Genomic DNA, 11,363 nt, shown 5'->3' with positions numbered 1-11,363 from the left:
GATGAAGCTCAAATCCAGATCTTCTAACTCTGAGGCCAGATTTCTATCCAATACATCATTCTTCCATCTATACTTTAATAAAGCCAATTGTTTTTGTTGATATTATTTTGACATTCATGTTTTTTCAAACTACTATAATAGTAGTAATTTCAAATAATCCAAATAGTAGCAGTATTCAAATAATCCAAAATATAATCCAAAAATTATTAATTTGATATTGGAATACATTGTTTTTTCTCCATAAAATTTGCCTTATTGCTATTTTCTTAGCCTCACATTTTGATAACATTTTCATTACTTGAGTATATGGCAACTAATGATGAAAGGAAGCAACTTATTTGTGCTGTTCAATCAGGAATTAAAATTTACTACAGAAGTCCATATGTGGGCAATTAATATTAGACTCCAACAACTATAATTAGTAGACTGTGCCTATGTTGACATTCAGTTCCCATCTTAATGGTTTGCTCGGTGAACTGACATCTAGGGTTCTAATTAGGTACTATTAGGACATAAAAATACTATTATAATTCCCAATAATTAGCCCAGGGAACAGAAATGTAACCACAACTATAATTTATTATTTTACCAAGTTTTACATATGCTGACTTCTATGTATTTAGTGAAGATTCAAGCCATTAACTAAATAAACCATTGGGTCTGAAATAAAAAATAGACAAAACCTATTCATTTATTAATAGACATTAGAAATTAAAACAAAATACAATTAGCAAATTAGTGAATTGTATTTATCATCTTAATTCAAATGTTACATATTTATATAACCATGGATTTCCGCTTTTATTAAAACTGCTAAAGCAAAAAAGTATATTTGCCAAGCAAGATTTATACTGTAAAACACACACACCTCATAACATTTAAACACCCTTGTTCAATGCAAATATGCCTATATTTCTAAGGGACCTAAACAAGGTGGGACCTGTTAAGTTAGACTTCAATTCAATAAATAATTTTATAGATGGGGAAACTGACACATAAAGATGTTGTGACCTGACTAACGATATCCAAACGACATTATTTACAGGATCAATTTGAGATAATATCAAAGCTTGAGCTCTTGGCTCATCAATATTCTCTTCTCCCATGACCTACCCCTATTGCTAATCTTCCAAAACTAAGCACTGAGTTGCCTCAACCTTCTGTCTTCTTGACTCCTCTTATGAAGCTCATCACTGCTGAAGGAAGTCACACACAGAGGCATATATGATAATTTTCTGATCTAAAAATTTGTTATCTAATCTGAACCATGCATTCACTGCTTTGTGGCTATATTTTTATCTCCTTAGAGTTACCAACACAATTTCTATACCTTCTATTCCAAAACTTTTCTCTCTTTATGCCTGCTATGCCAACTGTCTCACATTCCTCAAAGCAAAAGATGTTATTTATGAGCTCACTTCTCTTTGCCACCCCATCCCTCATAACCCCTCAATTATAACTTTAACTCTCTTTGGCTTTGCTATAGTTGCTGATGAAAATATGGCTCTTCCTTTTTCCAAAGACCTCTCCTCTTTTTATTGTATTTTTTTTTATTTTTGTCTCTTCTTGGAGCTGTAACCACTGATTATTACCATTCTGTTCTAACATATTCAACCTCTCCCTATTTATTGGCTTTTTCCTTACTGCCAAGAAATATGCTCAAATATTCCCCATCCAGAAATAAAATTAAGTTATATTTTATTCTGCCAACCTTTCAAGCTATCTTCTTTAACAGCCAAGCTCCTTGTCTATACTCACTGATTCTACTTCTTTAGCCTATATTGAATTTTCAACATTTGTAATCCTTTTTCTTTTAACACCACACTGAATTTTGTTCTTCCAAATGTTAATAACAATCACTTAGATGATAAATCCAATGGTTTTTTTGGAGGCCTCATCCTATTTGACACCTCTTCAGATTCTGACACTATTAATCAGTTATTGCTACTGTATACACTCTCTTGCCATGGTTTCTGTGATGTTATTTTTAGTCATTTTCAATCATGTCTGACTTTCATGACCCCACTTGGGGATTTCTTGGCAAACCATTCCAGTATCTTTGCCAAAATGGTTGGATCATTTCACAACTCCACCAACAATGCATTAGTGTTCCAATTTTCCCACATCATCTCCAACATTTGTCATTTTCCTGTTTTGTCACATTAGCCAATCTGATAGGTGTGATATGGTACCTCAGAGTTATTTTGATTTGCATTTTTCAAATCAATAGTGATTTAGAACATTTTTTTTCATTTGACTATAGATGGCTTTAATTTCCTCATCTGAGAACTGCCTGTTCATATCCTTTGACCATTTATCAATTGGGGTAGGCTGAACCAATATAAAAAAAATGACAATTATACTTAAATTAATTTACATATTCAATGCCATACCAATTCAATTACCGAGAGATTATTTTAGAAAATTATTTTAGAAAAACATCTTTAAAAATTCATTTGGAAGAACAGAATCTCAAGAATATAAAGGGAATCAATGAAAAAAATTGTGAAGGAAGCTTGCTTAACAGGAACAGATTGCAAACTGTATTACAAAAATCGAAGCAACAAAGCAATCTGGTACTAGTTAAGAGATAGAGTAGTGGATCAATGGAATAGAATAGGTCCACTAAACACAGTAGTAAATGACCATAGTAATCTAATGTTTGATAAATGCAAGATATAATCTTTGGGAACAAGAATTCACTACTTGACAAATTTTTGGGGGAGAAATGGAAAGCAGTTTGTTAGAAACTAAATATAGACCAACATCTTATACTGTATACCAAAGTAAAGTCAAAATAGGTACATGCTTTAGACATATAGGCAATATAAGCAATTTTGGGGAGCATGGCATTTTTTATCAATCAGATTTATGGAAAATAAGTTATAACCAAATAAGACATAGAGAGCATCATAGGATAAAAAATGGATAATTTTGATTATGCTAAATTTAAAAACTTTTTTTTGTTATAACCAAAATTAATATAGCCAGCATTAGAAGGAAAGAAGGAAATAGGGAAAATATTTTTATAGCAAATGTTTCTGTTGAAGTCTTTATTTATTAAATATATAGAGGACTGAGACAAATTTATAAGTAAGACAAGTCAATTCCCAATTAATAAAGGGTCAAAGAAGAGGCAATTTTCAAAAGAAGAAATCAAGGCTACCTATATTCAAAAGAAAAATCCTCTAAATCATTGTTTATTAGAAAAATGCAAATTAAAATAACTCTCAGGTATGAACTCACACTTATCAGATTACCTAACATGACAGAAAAGGAAAAATACAAATTCTGAAAAGGAAGTGGAAAAGTAGAAAAACTAATGTACTATTCTTGGAGTTGTCAACTGGTCTGAACATTTTGGCTAACATTTGGCCAAAGGACTATAAATTTTGCATATCTTTCAACCCAACAATACTTACTAGGTCTGTATCCCAAAGAGATCAAAGAAAAAGGGAAAAGCACCTATTTGTACCAAAAAAAAAGAAGAGAAAGAGACAAAAACATATTTGTAGCAGCTCATTTTGTGGTGGTAAAATGTTTGGAAATTGAGATTATACCCAACACTTGGGGAATGGTTGAAGAAGTTGTGGTATAGATTGTGATGCAAAACTATTTTGCTCTAAGAAATGAAGAGGAAGGCTTCATTAAAAAAAACTGAGAAGATTTATATGAATAAATTGTAAGTGAAATGAACAAAACCAAGGAGAATATTGCATATGGTAAAATTCCAACAATGATTAACTGTGAATGAAATTGCTCTTCTGATCAAGACAACATTACAAGACTATTCCAAAGGGGTCAAGATTAAAATTGTTATCCCCCTCAGAGAGAAAATTAATGAACTCTGAGTATAGATTGAAGCTCACTCTTTTCGCTTTTTTATTGTATTGTATTTTATTTTTTTTTTTACTCTTCCAACATGGCTAATATGGAAATATATATTTACATGACCACATGTATAATTAATATCATATTGCTTTACTTCTCAAACAGTGATGAAAGGGCAAGAGGAATGGAGAGAATTTGAAACTCAAAATAAAAAAAAAGATAAATGAATGTTAAAAATAAAACAACTTTTTTTTTAATCAATTTGACATTTTCTTCTTTTGAACTTCCAGGTATTGATCCTTTTTCTGTCTTAGGCAAAATATAATCATTCATTTGTTCTTAAGGAGTAAGTGAATCACCCTGAATACTGTGATTTTGGGGGAAACAAGTTCTCCCTAGATAAAGTATTTTCAGAGTCAAGAAAACAGGATTATGGAATTTGTATGTTGCATGGCTCCTTACTGCCAACAATAGAATGAACAAGAATTATTATATTTCAAAATGGGTCTCCAATGTCTTAAAGATTTTCTGCCAATACCAGAAATTCTGATGAGACTAACCACAGAGATTTCAGGAAAAAACTGGAAATACTTACATGAACTGATGCTCATTGCAGTGTAGCAGAACCAGGAGAACATTGTGCACAGTAACAACCATATTGTATGATGATCAGCTATGATAGACTTAGTTCTTCTCAGCAATACAATGATCCAAGACAATTCCAAAAGACTTATGATGGAAAATGCTATCCACATCTGAAGAAAGAATATGGAGTCTGAATGCAGATCATAGCATACTATTTTCAATTTTATTTATTTGTTTGTTTGTTTTTTCTTTCTTGTGGTTTTTCCCTTTTGCTCTGATTCTTCTTTCACAACATGACTAATGTGCAGATATGTTGATTGTACATGTATAACATATCAGTTTGCTTGCTGTCTTGGGGAGGAGGGAGTAGAGGGAGATAGGAACAAAAGGGTACTCAATTTTATAAAAAAATGAATGTTAATGGGCAGCTAGGTGGCACACTGCATAGCACAATGGCCCTAGAGTCAGGAGGACCTGAGTTCAAATCCGGCCTCAGACACTTGACACTTTCTAGCTGTGTAACCCTGGGAAAATCACTTAACCCCTTTGCCTAAAAAAAAAAAAGTAAAAAAAAAAGAATGTTGAAAACTATCTCTACCTGTAATTAGAAAAAAAATAATATTATGTGGGGGAAAAAAAGAAATACATTTCCTACAGGAGCAAATATCATTTTTAGCAAATTTTGTGACCTCATAGTTTGTACATTTTTCATATTTCCTGTCTGCTCAACTTCTTTAACGTGTTCTCTATGTAAGCCTAAAAAGTTATACAGAAACAAATACCCTAATAAACAAAAGCTGCTACTAGCCCAAAAAGTCTTCCTTGGAGCACTAATAAATTTCTTTTCCTATCTATCTGATTACTTACCTTTTCAGCCCTACCTCTGTGAGGCTTACAGAAATGATGGTGGACTTTCCCTCAACTTTCAAGGGATTCTGACTGGGAAATTCCCACAACATTCTGCTCAAGAAGTTTCAACAGCTTTCTATTGCCTTTAGAATAAAATACAAATTCTTTTCATTGGCATTTAAGTCCCTTTATAATCTTGCCCCAACCTATCTTTATAGATAATCATATTCTGGATGGTGTTCAAGAAAATTTTCAAGGTAGTATTGAAATTTGGGTTGAAACTTGCTGGAATGTTGTATTCTATACACACTGAAGTTTTAGGTTGAGGGCATTCCACCTGGAGCAACCAGCCTGACTAGAGACATTGGAATGAAACAGTAAGGTGTGTATAATTCCTAAGATTACTAATCACACTTCTCTAACTCTAGGTATTACTTATCTTTCCCTATTACCTCATCAAATCTGTAGCTATAGAGATCCTCTGTGTTTTTGGTTTGGTGTTTTGTTTTGTGTTGTTTTCTTTTGTTTTGTATTTGACAGACTCCCAAAATAGCTTTTGAACAAAAATCCCAGTAAAAACCATTAGACTTAGGTTTGCTTGCAAATTAAGGCCTGTCAATTAATAGTTTCCTTGCCTCTAACTGAGCAATGATTGTATTGATCCTGTTGACATTTAATGAGCTTTTGTATAGGCCAAATTTTAAAAAAATGGCTTTATAGTTTAATGAAATAAGCTTTATTTAGTTTTTATGATAATAAATTCAGAAACAGCAATGATTTAATGGATAGAAAGTTGTCATCTGAGTAAAGAACTACTTCTGAAACATAAAAGCTAGGAAAGTAACAAGTTCTCTATGCCCTAAAGAATTTTGTAAAAATTTGTTACAGAATAGCTGCTAATTTATAATCTTCATTCAAAATATATCTTACATCTATATGGGGCATTATAGTCATAAATTTACATATATGTGTATGTATATATGTGTAATGTATATACATACATATATACTTTATAATTTATATAGTACCCTTTTATTCTCAAAGCAACCTTATGAGGTAGGTAGTGCTGGCACTATTTGTGCTCCATTTTACAGATGAGAAACCTGAGTTCTCATCTTCAAAAAGTTTAAATGACTTGTACAAGATTACACAGTAAGTCAGAAAGATGAGCTCAAATCCAGTGTTTTACAATTACTAGCTGTATAACCTTGGGCAAGTAATGTAACCTCTGTCTGCCTCAGTTTCTTCAACTATAAAATGGGTATAATAATAGCCCCTATGTCTCAGTGTTATGTCTCAAATGAAATATTTGTCAGTGCTTAGCATAATTGCTAACAAATGCAAAAAAAAAAACTCTTTGAATCCTTCCTTCCTCTCTCCTGGACTTTCTCTCCCTCACTCCTTTCCTCCTTCTTTCCCTACCTCTTTTCTTTCCTTCCTTTTTTCCTTCCTTCCTTTCCTCCTTCTTTCCTTCCTTTCCCTTAACTTCTTCTGACTATTTTTTCAAGGCTCTTTACATCAGACGATTCATATGTGGGCCCTTGCACTTATACCTATGACCTTGTGTATTTTGTATTGGTGATATTCTGGATTAGCTAAATCTTTAGAAATACATTTAATTAAAATAAAACTTTAAGCTAATTTTGAGTCAACAAATATCTTAGGAATTCTGTCCTATAATATCTTTAGTCAAAGCCATTTATTTAGAAAATGCAAAACTTTTAATTCCTATTAAACACTCAACTGGAGCTCTGTCTCATTAAAATTTTTAATATTTTCTTTCCATATCTCCATTTGCCATTACCAATGTGACTACTCACTGCTCTCCAATTACATGCTTGCTATTTACAATGAAGTCAGAGTGCCCCCATTAATTCTCTAATGAATTTATATTGACTTTATTTTTTTTTGTTTGGTAGCTGGTAATGCTTCAGAAGTCATTGTTACCTCATTTTAGAAATGAACATCAATGAATTTTCTCCTTGGCAAAAACTGCAAAAAAAAAAATCAATTAAAAATCTAATTGGTTAATAGCATGTGGTTTCAAATTATCTTCTGGCCTAAGGCCAAATACCTTTGATTCTCAGTGCCCTTATTGAGAATCTTTCCATATGTTTGTCACCTTTCAGACAGAGGGAAATGATTTTGGTGAGAAAACAGAAATCCTAGAAACTGTACTTAATGGGCACTTTAATTTTTAATACCCCAGATGTGTCTTAAAAGTCATCCCCAAATTTCATTGACATTCTCTTTTCCCTCCCTCCCCTCCACAGTCTATTGGATTGGTCTATATTGCACAACTCAGTTGAATAAGTAGGTTATTGAAGACCTAACAGGTCAAAGGACAGAGAAGCATCTGAATAATTCTGGCAAACAAAATTGTAAATTTTTCAAGTATCTAGTCAACTCAACTGTATTTTCTAGATAACAACAAAAAAAACCAACCACAATAATGATGATGATGACGATAACAATAACAATAGTAGTCACACTACTATTAATTATAATAGCTATCATATTTATAGTCTTAAAGGTTTGCAAAACACTTTCTATGCATTTTACTTGATTCTCACAATAAACATGGGAGGTAGATGCTATTAATTATCCCTATTTTACAGTTGAAGAACCTAAGGTAAAGAGAAGTTAGGTGACTTCATCAGGTCACACAGCTAGTAAACTAGAAAGATGCTAGATTCAAACTCAGCTATGTTAACTTACAGTGATTTTACTCTTCCTTAGCCTATTTTCCTTTGTACCCATATTTTATTCTGTCATTTCTTTTAATTAGTGTTGTTACAGGAATAATAGTAATAAGAACAACTCACAATTGTGTAATGCTTTACAATTGGTCATTTGTTTTTTTGAAGAGACACTACAAGAGATAGGCAGTAGAAAAGTTATCCCTTTTCTACGTATGAGGAAACTGAGGCTTTGAAGTGGAGTCTTCTTTCCATGATCACATAACACATACCAGGCAAAACATGAGTCCAATTCTTCTGACTTCAAGTCCAGCCCAATGTGGAAAAAAATGTCAAATATAAAAATTAGCAAGTAGCAATAATTTAAAGATTGTGATTATTTGTGATTGTATGCACAGGATAGCACACAAATTGACAGCTGTATTGATTTAGTCTTTCACACATTGTTACTTGGGTCTTCTATATTTAACATACTATACTAGAGAAAAAAATTCACTTCAGTACCAAGTTTACAACAAAACAGTATCTAATTCGCATGGCCTAATCAAATGCCAACTGTCTGTATCTCTCCACTTCAGGAAATGTAAGATTAATAAATAATTTCACTTCATTCTTCATGTTAGGAAATAAGATCATGGGTGAAATGATTGGAATTATTTCCATAAGTATTTTTACTGTATATTGAAATGGTGCAATTCTAATAAAGTGCCTGCCTTTTAACTAAGGGGATTCCATTTTCTTTGGTCTAATGTCAGCCTTGTGAGAGATGATCTCTCAGATGTGAAGCCTCCTCAAAGGGTTAATAGTTTTTGTTCATAGTTCTCACAAAGGGCAGCAATTAGGAGATCACTGGTCATTTGGAGAGAGATAAGGTCAGAAACCAGATAGTAAGAAGAGTGGGAGGAGAGAAATTGGAGGCACCTGTTGTAGATGGCCTTCTAATTTTATTGTTGAAACACTCCCTTCTGACCTTGTCAAAACCCCCTCAGATCCTGTCTTTAGGCAGTAGCAGAAAGAATAGAATAGCCCTACCCCCAACCTAAAACCCTTGCAAGACTTCCCTCCTTTTCTTGTCTCTGGGCAAACTTGTGTACTCTGTTTCTGGGGAAGATTTCTGTGAATAGATTGTGCCCCCTGAAGCCCAGCCAACGGTAAAAGGTGAAGGGGGTTTTGGGAGGAGGAACTCACATTAGGGTATAAATAAGCCTTGGTTTCTGTAACCAACTTGTACCAATACGCGCCATTAGGGTGATGAGTACCGAGATGCGTCCTCCACCGCCGCCATTAGGGTGGCCAGGGATGGTACCCTTTCTTATGAGAAAGCAATAAACTCCTTTCTGCTTTCAAGGCAATTAAGTCTTTGTTTTGAATTTGAGTAGTGTTCTCTGTCCCACACAGCCTCATATTTTCTGAGAAGATTAACATTTAGAAAGGATTCTAATGAAAGTTGTTTAATTTTAAGCCTCAAAGGATAAAGACGGGGGAATATCAAAAGAAGGGGGAAAATAGAAGATGAAATCCTAAAGGGATTATATTATTAAACTTATATTTAAAACAAATAATTGTTGTCATAATTACTGTTAGCCAATCAGATACAACTACTTCTGATATGCTTCAAATTTTGTAGGACACACATGTAAAGTGTTCAATAAAGATATGATTAAAGTAGATTACATATGGATATCTGAGCTGTTCAGATCTGCGAGGGAATTTAGAAAACTTACAATCCATTTTCTTCTCTTTACTAGATTAGAAAACAGGTACTGAGATTAAGTGACTTGACTAAGCTAATAACACAAATAGCCTGAAAAAGAACAAGAATGCAACCCTATATCTTTTGATTCTAAATCCATTTTGCATTATACTACACCCTGATTCTTCTTGTAGTCAAGTACTTTCCATTTCTACCTCCCTATGTTTAACTCATTTTATGAAACAATGAGATTGTTTAGGGTAAAGAATGGATCATATGTTCTTTACCTTTCCTTCAATAGTGGGAGTCCAATTTTGTACAAATAGTCACTATTCAATAAACACTTATTGAATGAATAAAAAATGCCTTATTGATTATATTTCATATTGTTGGGTCACCACATGGAGAAGATTCAGTTAAGAGATGTAACCTAAAACAAAGAAAAATAAGCATCAAGAAAAAAAAACAAACAGTTGCAAAGGGTGTGCCAGCCTGCCGTAGTAGAGGATGTTTCTTTACTCATTTTTTAATTCTTTTTTTATTTTAATGAAATCACAGGCCTAGTCCATTATCATTATTTGGCTTTTATACTGACTTTATACATTTTCTATTTCTTTAGTAAAACATCTTTTGGAACTTGTAGACTACAAATTTCAGTTCCCTTTTTGGTGACTTTGAAAAGATTATTTCTTTAAGAAAACAAAACAAGCATCTTTAATATCTTGACCCAAGCAGGACATGTTTAACTGGCCCTGCATCTGACTAGAGTACATTAGGTGAAAGAAAATAATGTGAGCAGAATCTCAAATAAGTTACCAGCTATGCATAGTCTAATTCTAATTGACTGAATAGAGATGGAGGAAGGGGAAAGGATGAGAGAAATCATCATGTTGCTTTGAACAGAAGGATTTTTTTTTACATGATTCATTAGTGAAGGACAGAGAGTTCAACTGTAGGATTTAAAATGCCTATATTTGTTACAAAAAAAGAGTGAAGCCTTCTTTCTCTTTTTAATACCCTGGGCCTAAGTGTTCTAAGTATGAGGGATACCAAAGAATGCCCTCTTAAGATTTGAATAGCTCTCCAGATCAAATCAGTATTTCTCCTACTATAAACCAGATAGAGTATTTCTGAATGCCCTGCACCCCACAGGCCAACTCTAGGAAAAGGCACTGAAATCCAAAGCATTTGAGCAATTTCTGATTAGAGTGAAGTACTTTTCATCAAATTTAAAAATCAAGGAAAAGAACCATATATTGTGGAACTCATAGATCAATAAACTATACAATGCTTTATAGAGAGGGGGTCCATTTCTCTAAGGAAGAAACAGTGACAAAAACAAAACAAAACAAAACAAAAAAGCTATGTCTGCATGCTTGCATATATGTGTATGCATCTATTTATATGCATCTATGTAGGTTTTCTATCAATCTATCCATCTGTCTACCTATTTGTTTATCTATCACCTATCTATCCATGCACATAAGTATATATGTATATGCATGTATATATGTATATCTATCTCCTGGATTCATGATCAGTGAGGCATAGAAATATACATCTAAAGCAGAAAGGGACCTCAGAAACCATCCAGTCCAACCTCTCCATTTCATAGTTGAGAAACTGAGGTTCACAGAAATCAATTCAACCAAAGTCACAAAGATAAGGAGTGACACAGAGAGACTAGTGTTCTATTCTTTGTTCCA

The sequence above is a fragment of the Vombatus ursinus genome, unplaced genomic scaffold, assembly GCF_900497805.2.
Source record: "Vombatus ursinus unplaced genomic scaffold, bare-nosed wombat genome assembly UNPS02014945.1, whole genome shotgun sequence".
Classification (NCBI taxonomy): Eukaryota; Metazoa; Chordata; class Mammalia; order Diprotodontia; family Vombatidae; genus Vombatus; species Vombatus ursinus.
Note: the sequence above shows the minus strand (reverse complement) of the source record.